Source organism: Camellia sinensis, chromosome 2 (genome assembly GCF_055761805.1).
Source record: "Camellia sinensis isolate YWXY chromosome 2, ASM5576180v1, whole genome shotgun sequence".
Lineage (NCBI taxonomy): Eukaryota > Viridiplantae > Streptophyta > Magnoliopsida > Ericales > Theaceae > Camellia > Camellia sinensis.
The window spans coordinates 21629900-21640516 of NC_138962.1; positions in this window are offsets into that span (position 1 = coordinate 21629900).

Below are 10617 nucleotides of genomic sequence, written 5' to 3' on the forward strand. Positions count from 1 at the left end.
AGAATGGGCACAAATCCCATGTTTGAAGCTATACCTGGTACAAGGGGGTTCACTAATCCCTTATTCGAATTTATACCCGGGGGGTTGGAAGGTTTTCTTGCAAATGGAAGAGACACAACACCTGCTCTAACACCTTTCGCAGGTCCCTTCGCAGGACAAGCTCAAAGGGGTTACCCACACCCCCAACAGCAACCTGCACCACAAGGACAACCAATCCCAAATATACCACCTTATGGACCAAGAGGACCACAAGCATAAGTTTGTCCACCAAATCCTGTGTTCGTTCCTCTAGTAGTGGTTCAGTAAGCACAAAATATGGTCCCTAGGGACCAAATTGCTAATATTGTTAGAGAGATGTGTGGACCGATGGCTCGGGGGATCCAAACTCCTGTGTACAGAAAACCATACCCAGAATGGGTAGATAGGGTACATGAATACCCAAGAGGGTTCAGGATACCAGATTTTACCCTTTTCTATGGGAATGGAAACCAATCAACAGTAGAGCATATTGCTAGGTTTGCTGCTCAATGCGGTGAATTTACTAATAATGACTATATGAAGTTGAGATTATTCCCAAATTCTCTAACTGGGGGAGCATTTGTATGGTACATAAACCTTACACTTAGCTCCATCCAAACTTGGCAACAAATGGAAGAGGCATTTCATGCCCAATTCTTCCAATCAGAGCCAGAGGTTTCCATGGTAGACTTGGCAAGATTGAGTCAAAAACCTGAAGAAAAAGCTACTCAGTTTATTGCCAGATTTAAAAGGGCTCAAAATAAATATAGAGTCATCCTGCCAGAGCCAGAATTCGTAAGATTGGCTCAAAATGGCTTAGAGTTCAGGCTTCGAAAGAAATTTGACTCAACTGAATTTAGAGATTTGGTGGAACTAACCTATAAGGTGTCTAGGCATGAAGCATTATTAGAGGAGGAACAAGATCGAAATAATGCACCATACAAGACATTATAAAGATCCTAATTATGAGATCAATGTAAAAGATATTGTGGGCAAAGAACCTGTGATCTGTAAAGCATTAATTCATAAGGATACAACAATTAACCAGTAGTTTGAAAAAAAAGACCTTCACAGGAAGTACTCTTTCGATTTAACAAAGGCAAATGACATTTTTGATCATTTGCTTGCAGCCAACTTCCTTAAGTTACCAAAAGGAGTAAAACTTCCATCTCTAGATGAACTTAAGGAAAAATTATATTGTAAATGGCATAACTCTTGGTCTCACTCGACTAAAAACTGCATTGTTTTTCGAGACAGGATCCAAGAACAAATTCGAAAAGGAAGTTTGAAATTCCCAGCCAAAGCAAAAAAGGCCATGAGGATCGACAGCAATCTATTTCCAGAAGTTGGAGAGGTGGCAGCCAATGTCATTATGTCAGATTTCCAGAACTTGTCCTTGACAGAATTGGACGAAGTCAATGTGCAGATGCATGTTGCCAACCAGACAACCATCAAGAAGGACACTAGAAATCCACCAACTATTGGACAAGGTTTCTCACACCAGAGGGAAGACTCTGATGAAGAAACACTGGATGATAATTCCTTAGAGGTAGTTGTAATGCAAAGGATGTGTCCCAGGTGCAGACTGAGTATAAGTGGTTGAGAGGGCTTCCAATTGATGGGAAGCAATATTACAAGGATGTGCAGCGGCGTCCTAAACCAACTAATGCTTATAACAAAAGGCCGAATCCAACTAGTGGTAGGCAGCAGCCATTGGTAGTTTAACCAGCAGTCGATAGAATGCATGCTAAAGGCAAGAGGCCCTTATATGAGTCCAGGCCACCTAACTATTACAGAATGGAGAGCAGTCATTTTGAAAGAAGACTGGAGAAGAGTTCAAGTTATGGGATCAAAGCCAGAGATTGGCCCCCTAGACCAGCCTCACGCAGGACAGAAAGTGGCCACCTTCATCGAAGACCTGAATCAGGCTCGAAACTTGTGGTCAGGGCCAAGCAATTGCCTTCACAGCCAGCTTCGAAGATGGCTTCGAAGGAAGAAAAGGGCAGCTCAACATCTGGGTCAGTAAGTTCGTGGTACCTAGAGTTCCAGATTGGTTTGTGATGCAGAACAAACCTAGGGAAGTGCCTACCCAGAGAGATGTTGGAAACCAAGGTAGGATGGTTAAACCTCCTTTGGTGGCTCCGAACAATTGGGTATTGCTTAAACACCCAAAGACAAAGGAACCAGATATGGTCCTACTCATTTCGAGATCACAAAGAAGAAAGATTCAGCGTAGGTACACTCAGTACCAGAAAGACATAAAAGAAAGTGGAGAAAGCTCTTCATTGGTCCAGCCAGAGGGAAAGAAGAATCCAAAGTCAGACCATACTCCAAAGCCAACTCTACAAGGCAAGGTGGGTTGCAGCAGAGAACAGTTGGCCAAGGTTCATTCTGAACTAAAAGCCAGAGAGAAGTCTAGCTTAGCAGGATTAGAGAAAGCTCTGATGGAGAGTGATAGCGAGACGGAGGAAGAAATTGGCGTAAGCCAAAAGAAAGAAATGGTGGAGGAAAAAATGTTCGAAGCCTTCATGGCTGAACAAACATTTTTGGTTGAAAACCCAGTCAAGAAAAACCATTCGAAGGAATCTGTTAGCAATGAAGTGCCAGAATGCAGCATGGAAGATACTTCTGAGGTAACTGAACAAGGTAGCCAAGAGGGGAAACAAGCATAGCCAGCCATCCAGTTTGGCTCGTTTCCTCCAGTATCAGTAAATATGGTACATATACTGCCTCATGAGTTCCAAGCTGGAGATAAGAACCAAGATGGTCAAGAAATTGATCAAATTCCAGTCTCTAGTGAAGACTCACAAGTGAGTATGGTACAAGATGATTCCGGAATGGCTACCCCAATGGAAACTGAATATGAGAGCGAAGAAGAGGTGAGCATTAACCTCTCATATCCTTTTGAATATCTCTCGAACTCTATGACACAACATGTCAAGCCTTTGTATATCAAGGCTTTCTTCGATGGGATACAATTGAACCGAGTCTTGATAGATAATGGGGCAACAGTGAACCTACTACCGAAATCTTCCTTGAAGAAACTAGGGAAAAGGAATCCCAGGTTAATCCCAACCAGCATAACTATTGCTGGCTTCGCTGGAGACAAACAGATGGCTCAGGGAATTCTGCCCATCAACCTGAGTGTAGGAACCAAGGACTGCATGACAGTATTCTTCGTAATCGACAGTAATGCTAAATACAATGCTTTACTTGGGAGAGATTGGATTCACACTAACAAATGTGTGCCTTCCTCTTTGCATCAGAAAATAATGATGGCTTTGGGCAATAGAGAGACAGAGGAAATTGATGTAGATCCTAAACCCTTCATAGCCTGTGCAGACTTCGCAGAGGCCAACTTGTATATTGAGGGAGTGACACCACTCAGTATACTGAGGAAACCTGACGGCTGATGAGGAAGTGACACACCTGATACACTTAGGCCAGGAGAGTGCTGAAGAAGAGGTTATCGTTAAGGATGACAATGATGCCTGGTTGTAAGCAAAGAGATGAAGCACAAGAAGCCAAGTCTTTGGCTCTAATTAAGTTCTCAACATTGGATGTAAAATCAATAGTCCAGAAAGTACAAGAGCAAGAGGAAGAAGCCATGATGATTGGCTGCAAACAGGAGCAGCATCATGTCAGAGTTTTGGCCTTCGATAAATACTGTGCATTGGACATTGAGACAAAAGTCCAGGAGATACAGGAAGAAGAAGTCTTATGGACAGACTTTGTCTATGAAGAGGAGGGTAAAGATGTTGAATCAAAGAACCTGGGAGCCGAACAAAGCAAGAAGATTGCTTCGAAGGTGGAAGAAATCAAAGAAGGAGCTTCAGTAAGTTCTCAGACACAAGACCCCTTAGAAGAAATAAATTTAGGGAAAGGTTCTATACAACAGTTCACCTATGTAAGTGCTTGGTTGAATGCTCTTGACAGGGACCAGTTATTGGTTGTCCTCAAGAAATACAAACATTGTTTTTCATGGTCTTATAATGAGCTACCAGGATTGGATAGGTCATTGGTAGAACATAGGCTCCCTATGAAGCCTAATTTCAAGCCATACAAGCAAAAACCAAGAAGAATGAGTCCAGAAGTGATTCAGAAAGTTAAGGAGGAGATTCCTAGACTACTCAAGGCAGGCTTTATTAGGACAACCAGGTATGTTGAATGGCTATCTAATATTGTGCTTGTAGTTAAGAAGAATGGTAAAATGAGGGTATGCATTGATTTCAGAAACTTAAATCTAGCAACTCCAAAAGATGAATACCCTATGCCTATAGTAGATTTGTTGGTAGACAGTTTGGCAGAGCATCAAATTTTATCAATGATCGATGGGCACTCTGGTTATAACCAAATCTGCATTGTAGAGGAGGATGTCCACAAAACAGATTCAGATGTTCTGGGAATATTGGCACCTTCGAATGAATTAAAATGCCATTTGGCCTAAAGAATGCTGGGGCTATATATCAGAGGGCTATGAACACTATCTTTCATGACCTCATTGGGGGGTATTTAGAGTATTATATTGATGACATTGTAGTGAAATCCCAATCCATGGAGGAACATCTGTTTCATTTAGAAGCAGCTTTTGAAAGAATGAGGAAGTTCAAGTTGAAACTCAATCCTCTTAAGTGTGCTTTTGGCGTATCATCTGGAAACTTCTTGGGCTATGTAGTACACAAGAAAGGAATACAGATTGACCAGAATAAAGCCAAAGCCATCATCAAAGCCAGACCTCCATCAAGTAGATAGAATTACAAAGGTTTATTGGGCAGGTTAATTTTCATCGAAGATTCATTTCTAACACTGCAGGGAAAACTAAAGTATTTTCTTCCTTGTTAAGGGTAAAAGATGAAGATGAATTTGTGTGGACAGCAGAGCATCAAATTGCTTTTGAAGGAATCAAAGCCTACTTGGCCAATCTTCCAGTGCTAATACCACCAAAGGGTGACAAGCCCTTAAAGTTGTACATACCTGCAGCAGAAGATTTATTAGGAGCTTTCTTGGCCCAAGACAATGAAGAAGGCAAGGAGCAAGCTGTTTATTACCTTAGTAGGTTTTTAAATTCTTGTGAATGTAAATACTCAGCTGTAGAAACACTGTGCCTTGTATTGTATTTTGCTACAATGAAATTAAGATACTATCTTTTACTTACAGCTGTCTTGGTAATTGCAACCACAGATTTGGTTAAATACATGTTATCTAGACCTATGTTGAGGGGAAGAATTGGCAAATGGATATTAGCCTTATCAGAATTTCATTTAGAATATGTTCCCTAAAAGGTAGTAAAATGATAAGTTTTAGCCAATTTTTTGGCAGATCATCTATCTCAAACAGAAAGCCAATAGATAATGGAACTTGGTATGGCTAGTGTTGAGCCATGACAAATGTGGTTCGATGGGTCGAAAGCCAATGGCTTAACTGGAATTGGTATTGTGATTAAGTCACCACAAGGAGTAGAAACCACACATGGTTTCAGAGTGGATGAAGCTACCTGTTCCAATAACTAAGCTGAATATAAAGCCTTAATAGTGGGACTAGAAATTCTTATTAAATTACAAGTTCATGCAGTTGACATATTTGGAGATTCTCAATTGGTGGTTGACCAAGTGAAAAGGATTTTCAAATCTCAAAGTATAAGCATTTTGTCATACTATGTTGTTGCATTACATATGCTTTCTCAATTTCAAATAGCAAATGTAACTCATGTCCCGAGATTCTTGAATAATAAAGCTAATGATGTGGCTCAGAAAGTTTCGAACTTCAAGAGAAGAGATAATGCTCAAAGGGACATAAGCCAAACAACATATCAGAAATTAATACCATCTTTGAATAAAAAGAATGTGGTCTTGGAAGTCAATCATAATGACTTACAAGAACAAGATTGGAGGCATCCAATAATGCAGTACTTAGCTGGTCCATCTTCGAAGGCCAGCAGGAAAATTAAATTGCAGTCTATGCAATACATGATATATGGTAATGCCCTCTACAAAAGAGGAGGAGATGGTTTGTTGCTGGAATGTTTAGGTCCAAAAGAAGCATTAACAGCTATGGCTGAGGTTCATGAAGGCATCTGTGGTGCTCATCAGCCTGGTGTAAAGATGAGATGGTTGCTTCGAAGGCATTCCTACTATTGGCCAACTATCCTTAAAGACTGTATAGAATATGCAAAGAGTTGTCAGGCATGTCAAAAGCATGGCACAATAAGGCATGTGCTCATAACCGACTTACATACAGTAGTGAAGCCTTGGCCATTCAGAGGATGAGCCATGGATATGATGGGGAAAATACACCCACTTTCTTCGAAGCATCATTGTTTCATTTTAGTGGCCACTGATTACTTCACTAAGTGGGTCGAAGCTAAGCCATACAAGACTGTAGACCAGACAGAGGTCATTGGATTCATTAAGGATTTAATCCATAGATTTGGCATCCCACAAACTATAACTGTTGATAATGGGACTGTGTTCGATTGGAAAATGGTGAAGTCTTTTGTGACAGAGTTTGGAATTAGCCTTATTAATTCCACCCCATATTATGCACAAGCCAATGGTCAAGCTGAATCATCCAATAAGTCCTTGAAAAAAAGAATACAAAAGGTTGTGGAGGACAATCCTAGGGATTAGCATAACTTATTGTTGGATGTGTTGTGGCCTTATAGAACTTCCCCAAGGTCAAGCACAGGAGTCACTCCTTATGCCTTAATATATGGGCATGATGGAGTGTTACCTGTGGAGATTAATGTTAAGTCTTTGAGGGTAAGATGTCAAGACTAGTTAGATCCTAAGCAGTACCATCAGAGTATGTGCTTGGAATTAGAAAGCATAGATGAAACTAGAATTCTGGCATTAAATAGCATTTTCTTTCAAAAGAAGAAAGCAGCCAAAAATTACAATAAAAAAGTCAAACATATTGGCTTTGATAAAGGTGATTTGGTATGGAAGACAATACTCCCAATAGGAATTAAAAGTCATACGTTTGGTAAATGGTTACCTAACTAGGAAGGACCATATCAAATTCATAGAGTCCTGCCTTTTGGAGCATACCATTTGAGAAATTTAAATGGATATGTACATCCCAAAAAGATTAATGGCAGATATTTGAAGCCTTATTTTCCAACTATTTGGGAAACACAAGGAATAAAATAAACACTAAATACAAGAACACAAGATTGCTTAAATGATAGACAAGAATTTGTTTTTCATAAAGAGTTAAGTACATTTTGCCACAAATTGGCCCAAAAATCATTACAATGTCTTAATTGTTCTTTTATAACAGATTTCCTATTGCTAAATGATGAAAACAACTGAATAGCTGTAGTCATTTCTTCCTTTCGATCGGCCAATCCTTGGTTGGTGATTTGCAGTTTGGTAACAGTTCAGATTAAGGCCTGGTTCACTGCAGATAGCTCCTCATCAAGTTGAGCTTTCCTCTCCAGCAGCTAAATTCGAAACTGAGAGACAAAGGAGTGTTATTCCTTTAGCCCTGAGACTTCAGTATGCACTTTGGAAACAAAACTCTGGTCTCTAGCCAATTTCTCCTCCGCAGCCTTGGCAGCATGGCAAATGCTGATGTAGAAGTTGATAGTAGCTGTTGCCTGGGATAGATGACTTGAGACATTCATACCGGACTGCTCAGCAACTTTGCAGCACTGAAGGAACCCATTTCTTATTATAGGCCTTTGTAAAGTCTCAAAAGGGATCCTCGAAAAGGAGATTAATAGTTCCAGGCAAGTGTCTAAGTCCATCAGAGGTGCAGAAGGCTTGCTACTGGAGGAAGAGGAGCTTTTAAGAATTTCTAGCAAGGAGTTAGCCAAGACTAATGGCTTAGCTTCATCATTGACTGTTAGAGCGGTAAAGGGTATGTCGAAGAGATTGGCTAGTCTTGCTTCGAAGATATCTACCTCATCCGTAGACATGAGGGGCGCAGAGAGAGCTGTAGTGGAAGTCACAGAGGACTGCATAGGGATAGAAGAAATGTGTGGCGCATCTTTAGCAGTCTCTATGGTCCTAGCCACCAATAAATCAAGGGAAGAAAGACTGGAGTAAGGCAGAGGTAATGAACCATGGGATGGAGAGCTGCCAGCACCCTCTCTAGGAGAATCAACTACCATCAGAGAGAAGTAAATCGAGGTAGGTCAAAAGTCAAGTGAGGAAGATATGGAGTCAAACCAAAAGAAAGAGTTGTAGGAATGCTGGGACTCAAAGAAGGCACATCGAATGTAGGCCTGGGAAGTGGGAGTAATATCTAAATAGCCCTCACATTCTACATCTGATCAACTTCAACTGAAATTGAGGGAGTCCTCATTGGAAGAATAGGCTCAATAGTTGTTGCTGCAAAAGGAAGAAATGTAAAGTAATGTCAAGCTTCAAAATCAAAATTTGACAAGGAAAAGCAGCAGAAGCATGAAAGAAATTACTTGTTCCAGAAGTGCTGGCAATGATGGGAGAGCTACGAAGGGAGTAATGTTCGGCAGTTTGTTGCCTTCTTATAGTTTCCTTTTGTAACGCATTAGCAACAGCAGCATCATTTCTCAGAAATTATTGTTGTCGGCTCTTCTCAGCTCTCTTGAAAATGATTATGGCCTTAGAGTGTTCCTGCTCTACTGCCTCATATACAGGATCTTCGAAGAAATCAGAAGGAGAGATAGTCATCTTTCTTCTTTTTTTTCTCTGTATTGGTATTGTCTGCTCTTTCTCAATTTCCTTATCAACTTCTTCAATCTAAGATCCAGATTCCGTAGAAATGAGCTTCTCTTCTACCTCTCCGGTAATTATCTCATCTTGAACCAAGTCAGAAAAAGGGACGATCACTCTTTTCCTTCTTTTCAAGGGCGACTCCTGCTTTTGATCTGCTTCTTCTTCTGCTTGAACCTTAGGTGTTTCCTTTTCAGGCTCAAGGAGTCTCATTTTCTTTTGTTGTTGGCCACCTTCACAAAAGAAGAACTAAGAATAAGACTACAAGCATTATAGAGAAGGCCAAAGGAAAAGAAACAAAGGTATACATCTTTTTTTGAGGCAGCCCGAGTGACTCTGGGAGGAGTTGAGGCAGCAAGAGCAGACTGGGTTGTGGCATGCACTGCAACTGAAACAGTGGAAGAAGTGACAATTCCAGCTCCTTTGGGCTTGGGCACATCCAACACCATTAGTAGGTTTTGAGGTGAAATGGCCAAGTATACTTCCATGTTGGTCACCCACCAGTTCTGGTACCTTTTTAACAGGGTACCATAAGGAAGGAAAGGGGTATACTCGAAATTGACCAAGTCCTGTATAAACTTGGAAGTTGCCTCTTCTAGTCTGGACCTCCGAACTTTTAGATCCCTGCTAGTAAGACTTAGATTGGTGTTCTACAGAGAGGTATTGGGACCCCTTGTGTGAAGCCAAATTGTCTAGCAAATTAAGCAGGACAGTAGGGCTCAGCGATGCAATTGTAGGCTCTGGGGTTCAAGGTCCCGATAAATAACTCTCTGGGGATCAGAATGGAAGCCCATATATCTTTGTGAACAAGTGAAGCACATAGCCTGTCACTTAGGAAATTCTTCAACCAAGATGGGCCAATGGTAGGTTCGAAGGGACGGAAGCTGTAAGAAGGAAGGGAAGCTGGAAGTTGGTGAAAGAAAGAGAAGTAAAAAGCAAAAGTAGAGGGGTAAAGTGAAGTATTGGCTAGCCTCATGCCATAAGTAGGAGGGTTTGGCTCAAGAAATTTAAGGCATTTGGATTGTAACTTAGTGAAGTAGGCAAAAAGCCAAAGTTGAAGAATCTAGAATGGCCCCCCTTGATTGGCATCTAAGGGTTTCTTACAGAAAAGAGAACAGACTCTATACATGTGACCTAGAACGTATGGAGCTAAGGCCACCTTTTTCTGTAAAACAAGGGCTTTGGCAAGATGGGCAAATTCAAGCATAATTCTCTAAGAGGATGTGCAGAAAAGGAATTTGCAAAGCCAATATAATAAGAAAGAAAAAAATTCCCTATCAATCACAAGGTCCTCTCTTCTATTCTCAGCCTTGACGAAATCACTATAGGATGAGTTAAGGAAGGGGAGGGAAAAAGGGACTGCTGAGTCAGGATAATCTAGTTCGATAGGGGTACCAATGGGGGATAATCCTAATAGATGGCAAATGTCAAGAACAGTAAGAGTCATCATCCCACATCTGAATTGAAAGAAATTAAAGACAAGATTCCAAAAACATAAGGCAGCGGGAATTGGGAAAGGGTCTTCTGAGATAGTTAACCTGGATAATCGAAGGGCGTCGAGAAGGAAGAGCTCTTGAAGGTCCAGAGTCCTAACAGGGACAACCCGGTCATACCATTCTTGCCACTTCGGTCTCATTGTGGGCCAGCATCGGTGGGAGCGGTTCATCCTCTAATTCCTCCAGTCAAGACCACCTTCGTAAAGGAGACATTGGTGTTCCAGACGTGGGTATAGAGCTGGAAGCTCAGTAAGAATCTCCTTGAATATGGGCCCAAGCACGTAGTCTTGCTGCACATGGCGACAAGGGATGAAGATGCGTCCATCGATAGTGCTTTTCTCCCCAACTTTGTACTTCTCACATTTTGCATCAATGATCCTCTTCAGGGCTACAGATGGGCTCGCACG